Raw genomic sequence first — 15,216 nt, forward strand, 5'->3', positions numbered from 1 at the left:
AAATTAAGAATTCAACAAATTTCAGTTCAAAAACCATATTTTATCTTTCTGAGTCCCAGTGCATTCAGATGAGTGGAAAAATCACTCTTCCCCAGGAACGAGTGAGAATTTAAGTAGTCATGGTATCCATAGGTAATGAAGGCCATTAGTTTCTAGCCCATCATTTGGTCCCGTGATCTGAGCCTTCACAATTCCTTGAAGGAAGCCAAGTGGCTGGAACGTACCTTCTTTCCATGGCCCACTCTTCCCTGCCAAGTTCTGTCTTCCTATTTATGATGCTGGTAGAAGGAGGGACAGACTCCTGCTACCCATGGATCAAGCTGAATTCTATTCCCTTTCTATGGGGTGTGTGTGGGGGGGGGGGGAAATTCCTCCCTTCTCTTGACCTTCACAGATAATCCTTAGCCTCTGCCTCTCCTTACTGGATATCCAATATTTTCACAAAAATCATAAAGCCTTTCACAAAAGATTGAAGAAAAGATTGTCTTCCTGTATTTCTGTAACACAAACCTCCCTGAGGCAAAGGAGCCAGTGAGCCCAGTGACGTCCTCAGCCTGGCAGTGGCTGAAAAATCACAGAAAACAAAACATGAGTTCTGACTTCCATCCAGAATCCTGCCACACTCGTCTACGTTACCTGACGACAGCAATAGCCTTCTCAGGTTTCTGTCCTTTGCAGCCTGTGCACATTGCAAAAATGTCTGGCTCCACAAATGGCAGGACTCAGGAGGATTCAATCAGGACATGTCCAGTTTGGGTTTGGTTTTGTTTTTCCTCTACCACAACCATCACACATCCTGTTGGTTCCCCTTTTTCTGCCCTTGGACAATATCTCTGGCAGATCTCTCAGCTTTACCTGTCACTGCCAAGTACTAAAACACTTTTATTTCCGGTAATTAGAAAATCCAGACCAATCTAATGGTAGACTTTTGCTGTCTCCTGTAGTTCACAGCACCTTCCCTTTCCACTGTTCATGCCTAACCTGCACTCAGAACCCTGGATTCAGGAGAGGGCCTGTGTCTGCTCTGACTCCACAACCTCTCCTGCACCCCGGGGTGCTATTGACTCTTCAACATTCAGAGCAATGAGTGGAGGGGAAGAAGGATGGCAAGAAATGGGGCAAAATGTGAATATTTAGCCAGTGCTATTTGAACATCTCTCTTGGTTATTGAATGCCTTTTCTCTTATGGAAAAAGCCTAAACGCTGGCTTTTCTTGTGAGGAACGTTTGTGGATTCTTCAGAGGACACTTCTGGACTTCTGCGATGCTGTAGTCTCTGCCATGTGTCATGTGCACTTTGAGTAAGTCCCACACAGCTCTTTCTCTGGTCCCCAGCTTCTTTCCCTGGTGTCCACGTGGCATCCCCTGAACACTTCATGCAGGCTTGTCTCTCTTGCCCCCTGCCCCCATCAAAACCAGGCAAGGTCAGATCCCTTGCCCTTGGCACCAGGGGCCATCTGTGGCAGCCTCTGTCTTCATCAAGTACACACCTGAACTTTCATGGTTCCGTGTAGATTTCCTGCTCTCATGGCAGACCTGGGGCATCCCAGTGAGCATCTAATCGGGGATGAGGTGAGCTGTCCCTTGGCGGAATTAAGAGCTTCTCGACGTTTCCTTCACCTGACAGAGGGTGAAGGGCCATCCAGAGCCTGCTCTCCTAACCAACAACTCTCTTTATATTTTTAAAAACGTTTAAATATTTATTTATTTAGCTGTTTGTTTGGTTTTGAGAGTGAGAACAGGCTGGGAAGGAGTAGAGAGAGAGGGAGACACAGAATCTGAAGCAAAATTCAGTCTTGAAGTCAGTGCAGAGTCCAGCCTGGGGCTTTAACGCATCAGTTGTGAGACCATGACCTGAGCCGAAGTCAGATGCTCAACCGAGCCACCCAGGCGCTGCTCAGCAACACTCTTTAAAGAAAATTTCTTTCTGTCACTAAATCCATAGTCTTTTCTTGGACAAGCTGGAGGTGGTGACAGGCTAAGGGCCATATGACCACATCTGGCCACTGTTAGCAAGTCCTGAGTAGCAGGGCCCCACATCTCTCTTTTTGGAACTTGTTGTACTCCTTAGTTATTTTTCTCAGCTTTGGATTTCAGCTGAAATTCATAGACAACAGGAATACCTATTGAATTAAATGCCTTCAAACACATTCATTTCTTTGGGTACATGCACACAATATAGTAATTAAAGAAAATGACTATGAAAAAAAAAGTGGACCTCATCCTTATAAACATATTCTGCCAGTTAGATTAGGCAGGTTGTCTGTCTCCCAGCTCCTTAAGTTGAAAAGAGGCCTGTTGAATAGTGTTTTTTAAATCACCTATGGTAGGTCTTTCCTTGTTATTTTAATTTATTACATGGCAAATGTTAATATAAGTACTTACACTTTGCCTGCGTGGGAGAACTATTTTTTAAAATATTTGTAAAACCTTCCTTGTAAAAGTTTAGGTGCATTTTGAAAAATTAAGCTTCTCTTTATACTTAAGTGCCGATTCTGTGCTGCATTCAGAAGAAGGACTATTGCAATCACCTATTTCCTACCCTACCATGGGAAAAAAAACAGTTACACAGTGTTCTAGAAGAACTGTCTGCATGAGAGAAAATAGCTTTTAGATTCAGAGAGCACCTTCCTTACCATCCAAGTGGCTTATGAAACTGAGCCCATCAAAGGGCAGTGTCAGAACCTCAGAGTGCGGGCATTGGCAGACAGTTGTGGGTGGAGCCCAAAGGCAGGCTCTGCAGGGGCCTGGAATTTAACCTTGTGATCTGGACAAAGTGCTTATGTTTGCATGTGTACCATGTTTTTCTTTTAATCATTAAAAATCACTAATCCTGACTTCATCTGTGTTTCCCAGAGTGTGGCCCATGGACCTCAGAATCAACTAGAGAGCATGTGCAAATGCAGATGCCTGGGCCCCAAGTAAGACTACAAATCAGGACCATGGCGTCCACTAGCCTCTCAAGGTTAGAATCCCTGTAGGTTTCACTCTCCTTGTTGGTACAGGCACCTCAGAGAGGTGTCAGGCCCACGGCTCTTTGTCTTCTTGTAATAAAACCACCCAAAGGCCCAGTTTCAACTTCCTGTCCTTCCTGGTGCCTTGTTTTCCTGAAATAGTATCATGTCTGGTCCTCTACTAATCTATGATTCTTTGTCTCTTTTTCCTCCATTTCCTGTCTTCTACTCTTCCCACTCCTAATTCCCTGAGATCATATTGAGTCAATTAGAGTCCTTACATTTCTGTTTTAAGGGAAATTTTACAGTTTGTTTCTCACGTCTCTGTCCGAGTCATTTACACACTGGCCGAGACAGATCTGAGATGTATTCCATGCCTGGGATATTTTTTCTACAACATTCCAGAATACTTTTTGCCCCAAACTTGACATATACTTCTCAAGTTCTGCAACTTGGTTTCATGCTCCACTGTGAAAACTTGCCTGGCCTATTTCAAACCTTTAGAAACCGTAAAGTCAGACGCCCTGCCCACACATCCAAATCCAAGCCCCAGCGTCACAGGTCATGGCACTGCCGAAATCGTCCCTGCGGGGTAGACTGTTCTTAACCAAAATCCCGCTGAGGACCAAACACTAGGGTCTTGGAGGGGTCAGCTCTCTTCTCGTCTGAGTTCTTAGCCAATCGAGAAACAAAACAAAGGGTGGCAGATGGAGGCCAAAACATCATCATTGTTAATAATAATAATATCAAGGGGCATCTGGGTGGCTCACTTGGTTGAGCTTCTGACTTGATTTCAGCCCAGGTCGTGATCTCAGTTTGTGAGATGGAGTCCCGCATCAGGCTCTGTGCTGAAGGCGTGGAGCCTGCTTGGGATTCTTCCTCTCCCTCCCTCTCTGCTCCTCCTCCACTCACACATACACAAACACACACGTTCTTTCAAAATAAATAAACTTTAAAATAGTAATAATAATAATAGGGGTACCAGGGTGGTTCAGTCAGTTAAGCGTCCGACTTTGGCTCAGGCCATGACCTCATAGTTTGTGCGTTTGAGCCCCACATCAGGCTGTGTGCTGACAGCTCAGAACCTGAAACCTGCTTGGGATTCTGGGTCTCCCTCTCTCTCTGCCCCTCCCCTGTTCACATTCTGTCTGTCTCTCCCTCTCAAAAATAAATAAAACATTAAAAAAAATTTTAAATGATAATGATAATAATAAATTCTGAAGCTGAAATAAGGATTGAGCATGACTAAATGAGGGAAAGGGCCAAGGCCTAAGAAGGCAGAGCACCTTCTTCCTGAGAGCAAAATGCGTGGAGCTGGGTGGAGCATGGCCAGCTTATTTTTCCAAGTGTTCCAATCACATTAGTCACCGCTCAGCACCCGCATTCTCCCCCACACCCAGGGCTGACTGTAGGGCCATCGGGAGAGGGGCCAGGAGTATAAGTAACAGGATACTATGCATTTGAAAGGAAATATGAAATGCAATAGTTGTTTCCTCTGCCAAGTTATTTTATGAACCAAAGTCTGTATTGGTGATTTCAATGTCAAAATTCTGAAATAAAACATTTTCTTGTAAGTTTTTGGAAAATTCCTGTGGTAGCAAAATCAGACCTATAATGATATAAGGTTACCTATGGTCTTTATGCCATTTGGTTGAATATTCAACCAAATACTAATATAAATGTGACACTAAATGTAATACTAAATGTGATACTAAAATATAAATGTGTTTGATTGTGGGATGCTTCCCCAGACCCAATTGGATGTGTTATTTTTTTTAATGTGTTTAATTTATTTTTTAGAGAGAGAGACAGACAGTGCAAGCAGGGGAGGGTCAGAGAGAGGGGGAGATACAGAATCTGAAGCAGGCTCCAGGCTCTGAGCTAGCTGTCAGCACAGAGCCCGACGTGGGGCTCAGACCCACCAGCCATGAGTTCATGACCTGAGCCGAAACTGGACACTTAACCGACTGAGCCACCCAGGCGCCCTGAATGTGTTATTTAAAATAGAGTATGTATGCTATGTTACCTTTCTAAGATCCGGCAAATTTTGAATTATGAAACATGTTAGATCTCAAAAATTTTAGGTGAGGAAGCATGTTCAGTGTGGGAGACGATAATTGGCTGAAGATAAATTACTAAGACCTCTTGGGAACGTGAGGGAAGCGAGTGTATGGGAGGAAAAATGTCTTTTTCCCCTATCCGAAGTTCTTGGTTGGGGCTCCTGTAACGAAAGGCAGGTTAACGAGAGAAAATCATATAAATTTATGTAATGTAAGTTTTACATGACACGGGGGACTTTGTAAGGAAATGTAGACCTGAGGAAGCTGTCACTCCTGGGCGTGTGTTTATGCTAGGTCTGATGAAGAGTGGAGCGTCGTGGGAAAATGTGACAGGATGCAAAGGGGCGTGAGTTACGTGCTAAACATGGGGAAACAGCAAAGCCTGTTGGTTCAGATTCCTCTTCGTGTCTTAGAAATAAGGTCGTTCCTTTCCTCCAGCTGTAAGAAGGATACTTCTCACAGGAGAGTTTTCTTTCCTGCTTCCGGGAAGGTCAGAAAGTCTTTTCTGCTGATGCCACTTCTTAAATTCCTTCAACTTAAAATATTCAATACATCAAGGTGCCACTGTTTGGGGAAGCATATCCTGAACTCTGCCTCAAGGGACGAGGGACACTGTCACAAGGGGGAGGGAACTTGTCTAGGCCCTTTGCTTGGGCTATGAAAAGCAAGGTGAAAGTTTGTAGTAATTAGAATTTGATATGGGATTATATATCATTTAGTTATTTGTGGACAATTGTATTAAAAAGATCACCTAAATAAGAGACCATTGTTCCATCAGGAAATGTAGATGCCAATACAAGATCACTGCTGGCAGCAGCACACAGGAGTCACGGCGATGGGATGTTGACAATCACATGGAGTGAGCTGGAGGTCAAGGAAGAAGTTTCCACTTTTCTACAGAAGGGTCCAGATTGGAGTGTGCATGTTATAAGGCTGTGCAAAGAAGGATTTGAACTCTCTTTTTGCTGACTGAACATTTTCTGAATCAATGCTGATGACATCATTGTGTAAGTAGCCAAAATCATCTGGGCACAATCAGGATATTCCTAATCTTGCCCTCTTGTAGAACAGACAGTATCCAATAACTTTTCTAATGGCCAACCCTGCTTACGTGTGCAAATGCATGTGAAATTATTCCATTGGCAGTGGGAAAGCTGACATCGCAATCCTCAGAGAGTATTTTCTTCTGGAGAGAATCGCTGGTGACAGTTTCTGATGTCAGAGGCATGGAAATATGTCTGCCAAAGATTGCCATAGAGTTGCAGAATTTTTGATAGAGGTCCTTTGTTTTCATCTCTCAATCAGTGAAGATTTTTTTCTAGATAATTTTATTTTCTATTATTTTTTAAATAACTTCTATTGTTTTCTAAATAGTAAGGAGATGACAGTACCTTTTCTTTATGGAGCTAATTCTATGTGCAGTGCGAAGTGCCTTGTAAAGATGATCTCGTTTAGTAATGGTAATGGCTGTTGTTTCTTGAGTACCTTGTCTGTGCTGGACACTTACTTTATACTCTCATTTAATCCTCACATTGTGTCAGCAAAGCTAGGCAGTATTTTTACTCCTCATTTCAGTGAGAAGGAAACTGAGGCCAATAAGTTGAGCCATTTATGTAAGTGGGTGAGTGGGAGAGCCAGGGTTGAAATTAGCATATTTAATCACAAGTGTGGCCAAGGCACCAGCCGATCAGACATTGGCTCCCGGAAGTCCACCACTGTGCCAGGCATTGACTCTTCAGTAACTGGCCCTCACAGAGGCATCACTGGGAGCTGATTCCTGAGACTGATCTGAGTAAAAGAGATTGCCTTCTCTAATGTGAATGGGCCACATCCAATCAGTGGGAAGCTTTAATGGAACAGAAAAGTTTACCCTACCTGTTGGTAAGAGGAAATTCTTTCTGCCTGTAGGCCTTTGAACTGAGATACTGGCTTTTTCCTGCCTTCAGAGTAGAACTGAAACATTAGCGTTCCCTGGGTCTCAACCCTGCTGGCCTTTCGATTGTAACTACACCGCTGGTTCTTTTGGGCCTCCAGTTTGCAGATTCACCCCGCAGCCTGCGCACTTGTAGCCACCACAATTATGTGAGCCAATTCCCTATGATAAATATATATGCATGTCCATCCTCTGGGTTCTGTTCTTCAGAAGAATGCTAACACAGAGGATAACAATTAGTAATTGCTTTGTCAGGCTGTTGTGCGATTAAAATCCATATAAGATCCTCAATAGTAGATGCTCAATAATTGTTAGCTTACAAAAATATGCCCTGATTTACATTCTAGATATTAGCAAACATAATTCCCATAATAGCCCAAAGCAAAAAATCAGGAAAACTTCCCTTACTCTTCCTAAGCAGAATTCATAGCTTCAAATATATCAGAAAAGACATTTTAAAATAAATGGTGGGAGAGGTTAGAGTGATTCATTATCACCTGGTATAAGACTTTCATGATAACCAGAATCCTAGGAAGGAGTAAAAAGGAGAAGGAAGAGGGGCGCCTGGGTGGCTCAGTTGGTTAAGTATCTGACTTCGGCTCAGGTTGTGATCTCACAGATGGTGGGTTCAAGTCCCACATCAGGCTCTGTGCTGACAGCTCAGAGCCTGGAGTCTCTTTCAGATTCTGTGTCTCCCTCTCTCTCTGCCCCTCCCCCACTTGCACTCTGTCTGTCTTTCTCTCTCTCTCAAAACTAAATAAACATTAAAAAAATTTTTAAAGGAGGAGGAAACAGAACCAACATTTAATATATCCCACATCAGTCCTGAAAAGTAGTCATTATTTTTCTCATTAACAGAGAATGGAGGTCCTGAGAAAATTGGCAAATTCAGCCACAGTAAGAGGCCAGGCTTAGATTCAGGCCCAGGTCAATTTAGTCAGTTTGTCTAGATTCACTTTTCTCTGACCGCCACTCTATACGCGGCCAATCCATCATGTTCAGATGCAAAAACTCAAGACCAAAGAGCTTAAGAGCCAGTACCATGTCCTGAAACTAGAACACTGGCATCTTCCTGGCTATCATTGGCCTTCTCTCAAAATAGAATCTCCCACCAACACCTTTCCCCAACTGAACAGAATTATTTCTATTTCCTGGCTTCAGTGCTTGAATATATATACCTACTTTCTAGCAATTGAATTTGATTTGTATTTTTGCATCAGTATGCCCATCATCCTATGGCCCCATTGCTTAAAGGAGAGGACTAGATCTTCCTGTCCTTGTATTCCTCAGAGCCCAGAATAATCTCTGCATATAGAAGGTGCTCAGTAACTAAACAGAATGAACTAATGGATGAACAATTTGAAGTCTCTGCTTCTGTAGCACTGATTCAGGCCACCTGGAGAAACTCCTCTCTCAGTCCCAGCTTTTCCTCACCCTCTAGACTTCTAGACACCACACAGACTCTCATTGACAGGACAGACAGTCATGCTCCAAAACAAATCCAGTGAGACATACACATCGCAGAAGACCTGAGAACATGTTCATCTGAAATGTAGATGGGTCTAATTTAAGTACTCTGTGTTTCAAACCTTCCTTTGACCTGTTCCTTTAGACCAGGAGAGAGAGAGAGAGAGAGATGGACAGACAGACAAATGGACAAAAGATGGAGACAGAGAGAAAGAGAAACCGCAAAGGTGGAAAGAAGGAAGAAAACATTAATTCTGCATATACTTTCATATTTTTACAGGCAGCAAGAACTATTAAAAATGGCTTCCACAATAGGAGGTCCTTTCTCCTAGTGCATCCGAGGGGAGAGGATGGTTGACTGAAAAAATCAGGTATTAGTGGAGCCCAGAGAGCAGGGGAAACTTTTCATTTATTCTAAAGGCCTTGGGAGATTGATGGGATGGAGAAATGATGCTGGCAATAAGTTCTATCCCATTCCTGGCTCATATTTGCTAGAGGGATGATTCTTCATTTTTTTGAGTCTGAATGTCTGAGATCCTCTTAAGAATCTAATGAAAGAGACTGTCTTTCTAGAAAATACATGATTGTGCACATACAACATATGCATTAAATACACATGAAACATAATTTAGAATTCAAAGACCCCTAGAATTAAGAATCCATCATTCATGTGGGCTCATCTGTATGTACACCTATGTAAAGAATATACCTCTCCTTGCTATTTCCCTACTCCTCCCAGCTCTGGAACAGCCTCAAACCTATGTCATATACAAGCTGAAGGAATGTTGGTCTGTTTTTCCTAACCCAGGTTGAAATACTGAACCCAGTTTTCCATGGAAGTATGCTTCTGTCTGTTGATCACATTCTGGGTTATCATTAGGTCCACGTTTCTGGTACCTTATGGGTCAACAGGTTGTGAGCTGCCCCAGAGACAGAACCACTCATCTTGTTTCTTTGGGAGAATGTGTTTTATCTGTTTCAACCAAACAACTCCTTAATGAAGATTTGGAATTTAATAATTTGGGTACTTAGTAAGTTGTGAACAGCCTGTGGTCCTTTTGTAAAGGAAGAGAAAATATCCTATTGAACAATCATGGAATTGGGCTTCTGGCCCAAAGACTGAAAAAGAATGCATGTTATGGGAGAACACAATTTTCTATTAAAAAATTGACAAATATGCCCCACAACACCAGGACTCTGTATGTTAAACCCCCCCATGCCCTCTGTGACCTGACGCTTCTCTTCTGTAGTGTTGGTAAACCTAGGGAATGCTATACATCTTCCAACTGATAGGAATTTTTTACATAAGGGGCACCTTGATTTCAGGTTAGATCCCACACTTTGTGAGATCGAGCCCTATGTCAGGCTCTGTGCTAGCAGCGTGGAGCCTGCTTGGGATTCTCTCTCTCTCTTCCTCGCCCCCCACTCAGACTCTCTCTCTCAAAATAAATAAATAAATAAACATTTTTTAAAAAAAGAATTTTTTACATTAATATAGATTTTTTAAAAATCTGTCGGCAAGGCTGGATAACCAGCCATGGTGATGATCTGTAGTAGCTTGAATTCTATTTTGATGCATAGTCTTCTATAGAAAGCACAAGAAAAAATGAATCATTCATGAATGGGATGGTACCTTCATGATTTATTTACAGCCCAGGACTCATGGTAACTCAGAGAACATCAAACATCCTACACCCTGGCGTGCCATTTAAAGAGGCACTGGGGGGTGAGGGGAGAGGAGGACAGGCAGAACACAGATGTGCTGTTAACTTTATATGAGGGCAATGAATAAAAAACCTAAATATTTGCTGAGAAAGAACTCGAGCGATGATCAAAAGAAAACCCGAGTGTCAAGAGACCGAGTATTGAGGTCATGAGAGAAGTTGTACGTGCTACTCTTCACTGTGGCCTTCTCTCCATGACGTTTTGTAATTAATTCTTAATGCTGCCCCGGGATTTTGTTCAGTCTTTCTGAATATTCCTATTTCCTCATAAAATGTTCACTCTGAAAAACCACCTAAAATCCTCATCATCAGGAGAGGGATCTGCTTCTGTGAGTTTTCCAACGTGCTTCCTCATCTCTTGCTTTGCAAACATCTTGCTAATCCCCCAGGGCTCCTTTCTAGCCATTGTCATCACCCTTGGTCCATGGTACCTCGGCTAGGAGGCGATTTCAGGCAGGATTTCTTACTGGGTGGTGCGGTGCGGACCCTGGAGTCACCCTACCAGTGATCACAGAGTCAGGGTTGGGTGGGTGAAAGCACGGATGACACAGTATCTTTCTTTTTTAACATTGTATTTTCTTCTCCACAAAAAAGTGATTGTATCAATTAAACCAGGGAAAAAATGGTCAAGAAAAGTAAAACTTTATTTTAAAGCCCTTCATGAGCTTTTCTAAAATTCAACTCCAAGTGCACGCCCTCCAAGAGGGCTAAAGCACGCCCTCTACCTGGACTTCAGGCTCTGAGGACAGTGTGTTTGCTGAGCCAGAGCAGGGATTTGGATAGGAGGAGTCCTAGCCCCCCAGCCTGGGCTGACCCTACCATCTCAGGTGAGGTCAATCCCGATGATAGACAAGCTTTTGGTGAAAATAGGTGTTTTGTCGAGGGTTCATTTCCCCAGGGCTTTGGTATGAAGTCACCTCAGCTACAAACACAGCCTCACTAGTGTCTTTGCCTTTATTAAAGATTGAAACCCAGGGGCACTTGGGTGGCTCAGTCAGTTACACTTCCGACTTCAGCTCAGGTCATGATCTCATGATTCATGGGTTAGAGCCCCACATCGGGCTCTGTGCTGACAGCTAGCTCGGAGCCTGGAGCCTGCCTCAGATTCTGTATCTCCTTCTCTCTCTGACCCTCCCCTGCTTGCGCTATCTCTCTCTGTCTCTCAAAAATAAATAAAAAACCATTTAAAAAAAATTTTAACAAAAGATAAAAACCCAACTTAAACACATTCCCATCCTACTGGGGTGATTCTCCCCATCTAATGCCTTCTGTTACCTTTTGTGCAGATGGAATAGATGGAAATAATCACCCTCCTTGGGAGACAATTTCGCAAGTGGCACTTAGCATGGAATTGCCTCTTTCCTTCTCTTCAAATATAACTAATTCTTGTGGGATTTTTCTTCTTAGTCAGCTCAGGCTGCTATTAAATTACCATAGACTGGCTTATAAGCAACAGACATTTATTTCTCACAGTTCTGGAGGCTGAGAGGCCCAAGATGAAGGTGTGGACAGATTCTGTATCTGGTGAGGGCCCTCTTTTTCACTTGCAGATGGTTGTCTTTTTTCTGTGTCCTCACATGACAGAAAGATCTCTCTCTCTCATGTCTCTACTTGTAAGAGCACTAAACCCCCCCCACCCCACATGAGCTCCAGCCCTATGACCTCATTACCTCACAAATGTCTCACGTTCTAATGCTGTCACGCTGAGGATTAGGACTTCCACATATGAATTTGTGGGGGAACACAAGCATTCAGTCCATAGCAGAGTTTATTCCTGAGTTAGGAAAAGTCAAGACAAAACAAAACAAAACAAACCCAGAGCTCTGAACAGAGAAGAGACTCTGTGGGCCAAGGCCATGGGGGACAGGGAGGCCCATGAGGTGACATGTCTTTGACTACCTGCCCCGTTCGCTCTCACACCTGCTGCATCACTGTCTGCGGTCGCCCCAGAGACCCAGTCATTCGAAGGCTTTGTGGGAGGTGTGTTAAATCATATAGGCAGTCAGAGCAGCATTTAGGGTCACACGTGACGCAGGACTCCTTTTTCATGTCAGATTCTGTTTTACACACACCCGCTGTTAGGGCACGATATGCTCAAGGAGCACGGATGATTTCTGCCACAGCAAGTGCCAGGCTAAACGCCTCCCAGGAGGATCATCAATGAAGACAAATGGGCTCCAGAAAGTATTTTTTTTAAGAAAATGGTTCTCCTACCTCCCTTCCCTTGGGTTTTTAAGTTAGTCGGTGTCATATTATTAGCAACTGTCTTACTTTCTCCTTTAGGGCAAAGAATAAAGTCAGTTGCTTTAGAAGAAAGTGTAAACATCTTGCCAAACAAAGAGGAAAACTGAGCTTTTGGGGATGTGCAAGGCTCAATTAAATGGCAAAAAGGGAAACTCACCCCCAAGGCATGGAAACAATAGTTATAGAATGGAATAAACTCTTCTACAGGGAAATCTTAGCTTCTGTCTGGTGTGAGCATCATACCATAAACATCTCCCATAAGCCACACCCATTATGAACCAAATCCAAATAAGACTATGATGCTTCTAGGAAGCTTGAATCTATGTTCACAACCTATAAACAGACTGAATACTGTGGACCAGCTGTGTTGCGAGTGAGTTCCTCTAAAACAGTGATATCAATGGGGGTAGGTGCTGAGACTAGTCGCTAATGCAAGGTATAGGTGTGGCATGGAGATGGAAGATTTTCAAGAAATCTGCTTTTACGAAGAGGGGTCCTCCTCCAGGCCTCTCTCTGGAACAAATCACCTGCCATGACCTGTTGTTGCAGGGTCAACTCCCCTAAAATGGGATTGAGCCTAGAGCAGAGCAGTCTATGGAAATAACACAGAGTGTGTGGCAGATAAAAACAGCTAACCGGGCTGTTTATTTGAAAATGCTGAAATTCCCTGGGCTGCCTGATAAGCACAGTACAGTAAACCTAAGGGGTTTGGCCATGGCTGGAATTGATCAGACCTGCATTGCATACAATGGCAGGTAGGTTTTAACCAGCACTCTGAGTCTACCCAGATCATAAATGCTCTCTGGAGTATTGGTTTGAGGAGGATCCTGAGGCTGTATTGAGCCCAACAGGGAAGAGGGCTCTGAGCAGTGTGGCAATATCTACGATGGCCCAGGGATGGGAAAGGTAATGGCCGGGTGTCATATACATACCGTCTCTGAACCACACACTGATGTTGAAAACTTTGGGTCTAGAAAAATAGGTTGGAACTGAGTCATGGGAAACTTTGAATATTAGACCAACGAGTCTGGCCTTTCTTTTGTGAAAGTTTGTGGTTCATTTTTTCAGAACAGTAGTTCTAAAAATAGGGAATGTAAATGCCTTGAGCAAGAATCATTCTCTCCACTTGTCAGCAGGCCTACATTGCTCCCTGTTGTCCTAAACATTCAATCACATCTTACACTTAAATCACCTGAAGGTATTTCAGTTTGCAGCCCTGTTGCAGGAATTAGAGAATAGTTCATGGATTGTGAGTTGGAAAATGACATGCTCAGAACATACTTTAGGAAGGTTATTTTTGCAGAGATGTGAAAGATGGATTGGAGGGGGAAAAAAGAACAGAAGCTTTAATGCTAGTTAAAGAAGTCCAGAGAGCCTTGCATGTAAGAGTTATACATACCTAACCTAGAACTGTGGAAATAAAGAATGATCTAAGAGATATTGTAAAAGTGATATCAAGGTATAGATTGGGTATAGGAGATGCAGAGAACAGAGCCTTCAAAATGATGTCAAAGTGTAAACTGGGGACTGGATGGAGACTGGTGATACCATTAACAGAAATAGAATATTCAAGCAGAAGAACAAATATAGACTGAAATGTGGAGAAGAAGCAGATGAGTAAATGAAGTAATTTTAGCACCCAGTTATTTTTCTGACGCTGCTACTATTATAGATGGTCTCGCTCTCAACATGGCATTTCCCTGAGTAAAGCTGTGGGTTGGACATGGTGTCTTGTTTTATCTTTTCTAAGACTAATGGAGGGAATCCAATTTGGACAGCTGGCTGAGGTTAAAGGCTTAGTCTGTGGCCATGGAATGAAGCCAAATTAACTGAAATGAAATCTGTGCCCTTGACCAGAAGAGCAAAGGACTAACTGGTGATCACCTTCAGCCATTTCTGTTAAAACATCTAATCAGGCATTGGCTTCCTGTCCTCAACACCTTGCCAGCTGGAATGTCACTGTGCCTTATTGCCTGGCACAGGTATGTGCCACTGTTGCACTTGTTTGATGCTTCATCTCTCTTGATCAAGTTTGAGATTGATTGGGTGAGCATGATGTGGAGTGGAGAAGTATGCTAGGTCAACAGGTGTGGGTGCATATGCTGGATGCTTGGTTTTTCACCCTGCCTGCCCACCCAGTCTCTGAGACATGTTTCATGATGCCTAACGATGGGTTAGCTGATGGCACTTGCTACACATCTCCCACCCAACATTCTCTCACTGATGCTTGATGCCAAGACCTATTCTTACCTGTTGAGTCCTAATTAAGTTATCAGCTAACTTAGTTGCCTGGTATGACCTTTTTATTGTCTTTCATGATTTCATAGGTTGACTGGGGGTCAGGTAGATGTCTCACAGGATTCTCACAAAGTGGTGAATGGGGCTGAGTCATCTAAGAGGCTTCATTTACATGTCTGGCCCTTTGACAAGGACAACTGGAAGCTGGAGCCCATGAGCTGGGCTACTGATGGCTGAGTCTCTTGCTCTTACCACATAGTCTCAAATCTCTCCTTTTCTCTGTGGCTCCTTCACATGATCTCTCCAGCAGTAGCAGGTTAGCTGAACCTCTTACATGGCACCAAGGGATTTCCAAAACACAGTTCAGAAGCTGCCCTGGTGTCTTATGACTTAGGCCCAGATCTGGCACAGTATCACTTCGGCCTTGTATTGGTCAAACCGAATCATGCAGCCACCCTAGATTTAGAGTGGGAAGGGACTACACAGGATACAAATATTGGGAGGCACAATTCATAGGCCATTGGATGTCCCTACTTCTATCTCAGAATAAATCCCTCTGCGGGCACCTGTGTGGCTCAGTCCGTTTAGCGTCTGACT

At 43.3% G+C, this 15,216-nt stretch overlaps 1 long non-coding RNA gene across 1 annotated transcript in view; it reads left to right on the top strand.

Moving 5' to 3' along the window:
* LOC115304987 overlaps positions 1-15,216 on the top strand; it is a 55,238-nt gene that overhangs the window by 4,679 nt on the left and 35,343 nt on the right. The window contains exon 2 of the long non-coding RNA XR_003914710.1: positions 5,792-6,020. This is a non-coding gene — a long non-coding RNA (uncharacterized LOC115304987). The remainder of the gene's footprint in view (positions 1-5,791; positions 6,021-15,216) is intronic.

This window comes from Suricata suricatta, chromosome 10, assembly GCF_006229205.1.
Source record: "Suricata suricatta isolate VVHF042 chromosome 10, meerkat_22Aug2017_6uvM2_HiC, whole genome shotgun sequence".
Taxonomy (NCBI): domain Eukaryota; kingdom Metazoa; phylum Chordata; class Mammalia; order Carnivora; family Herpestidae; genus Suricata; species Suricata suricatta.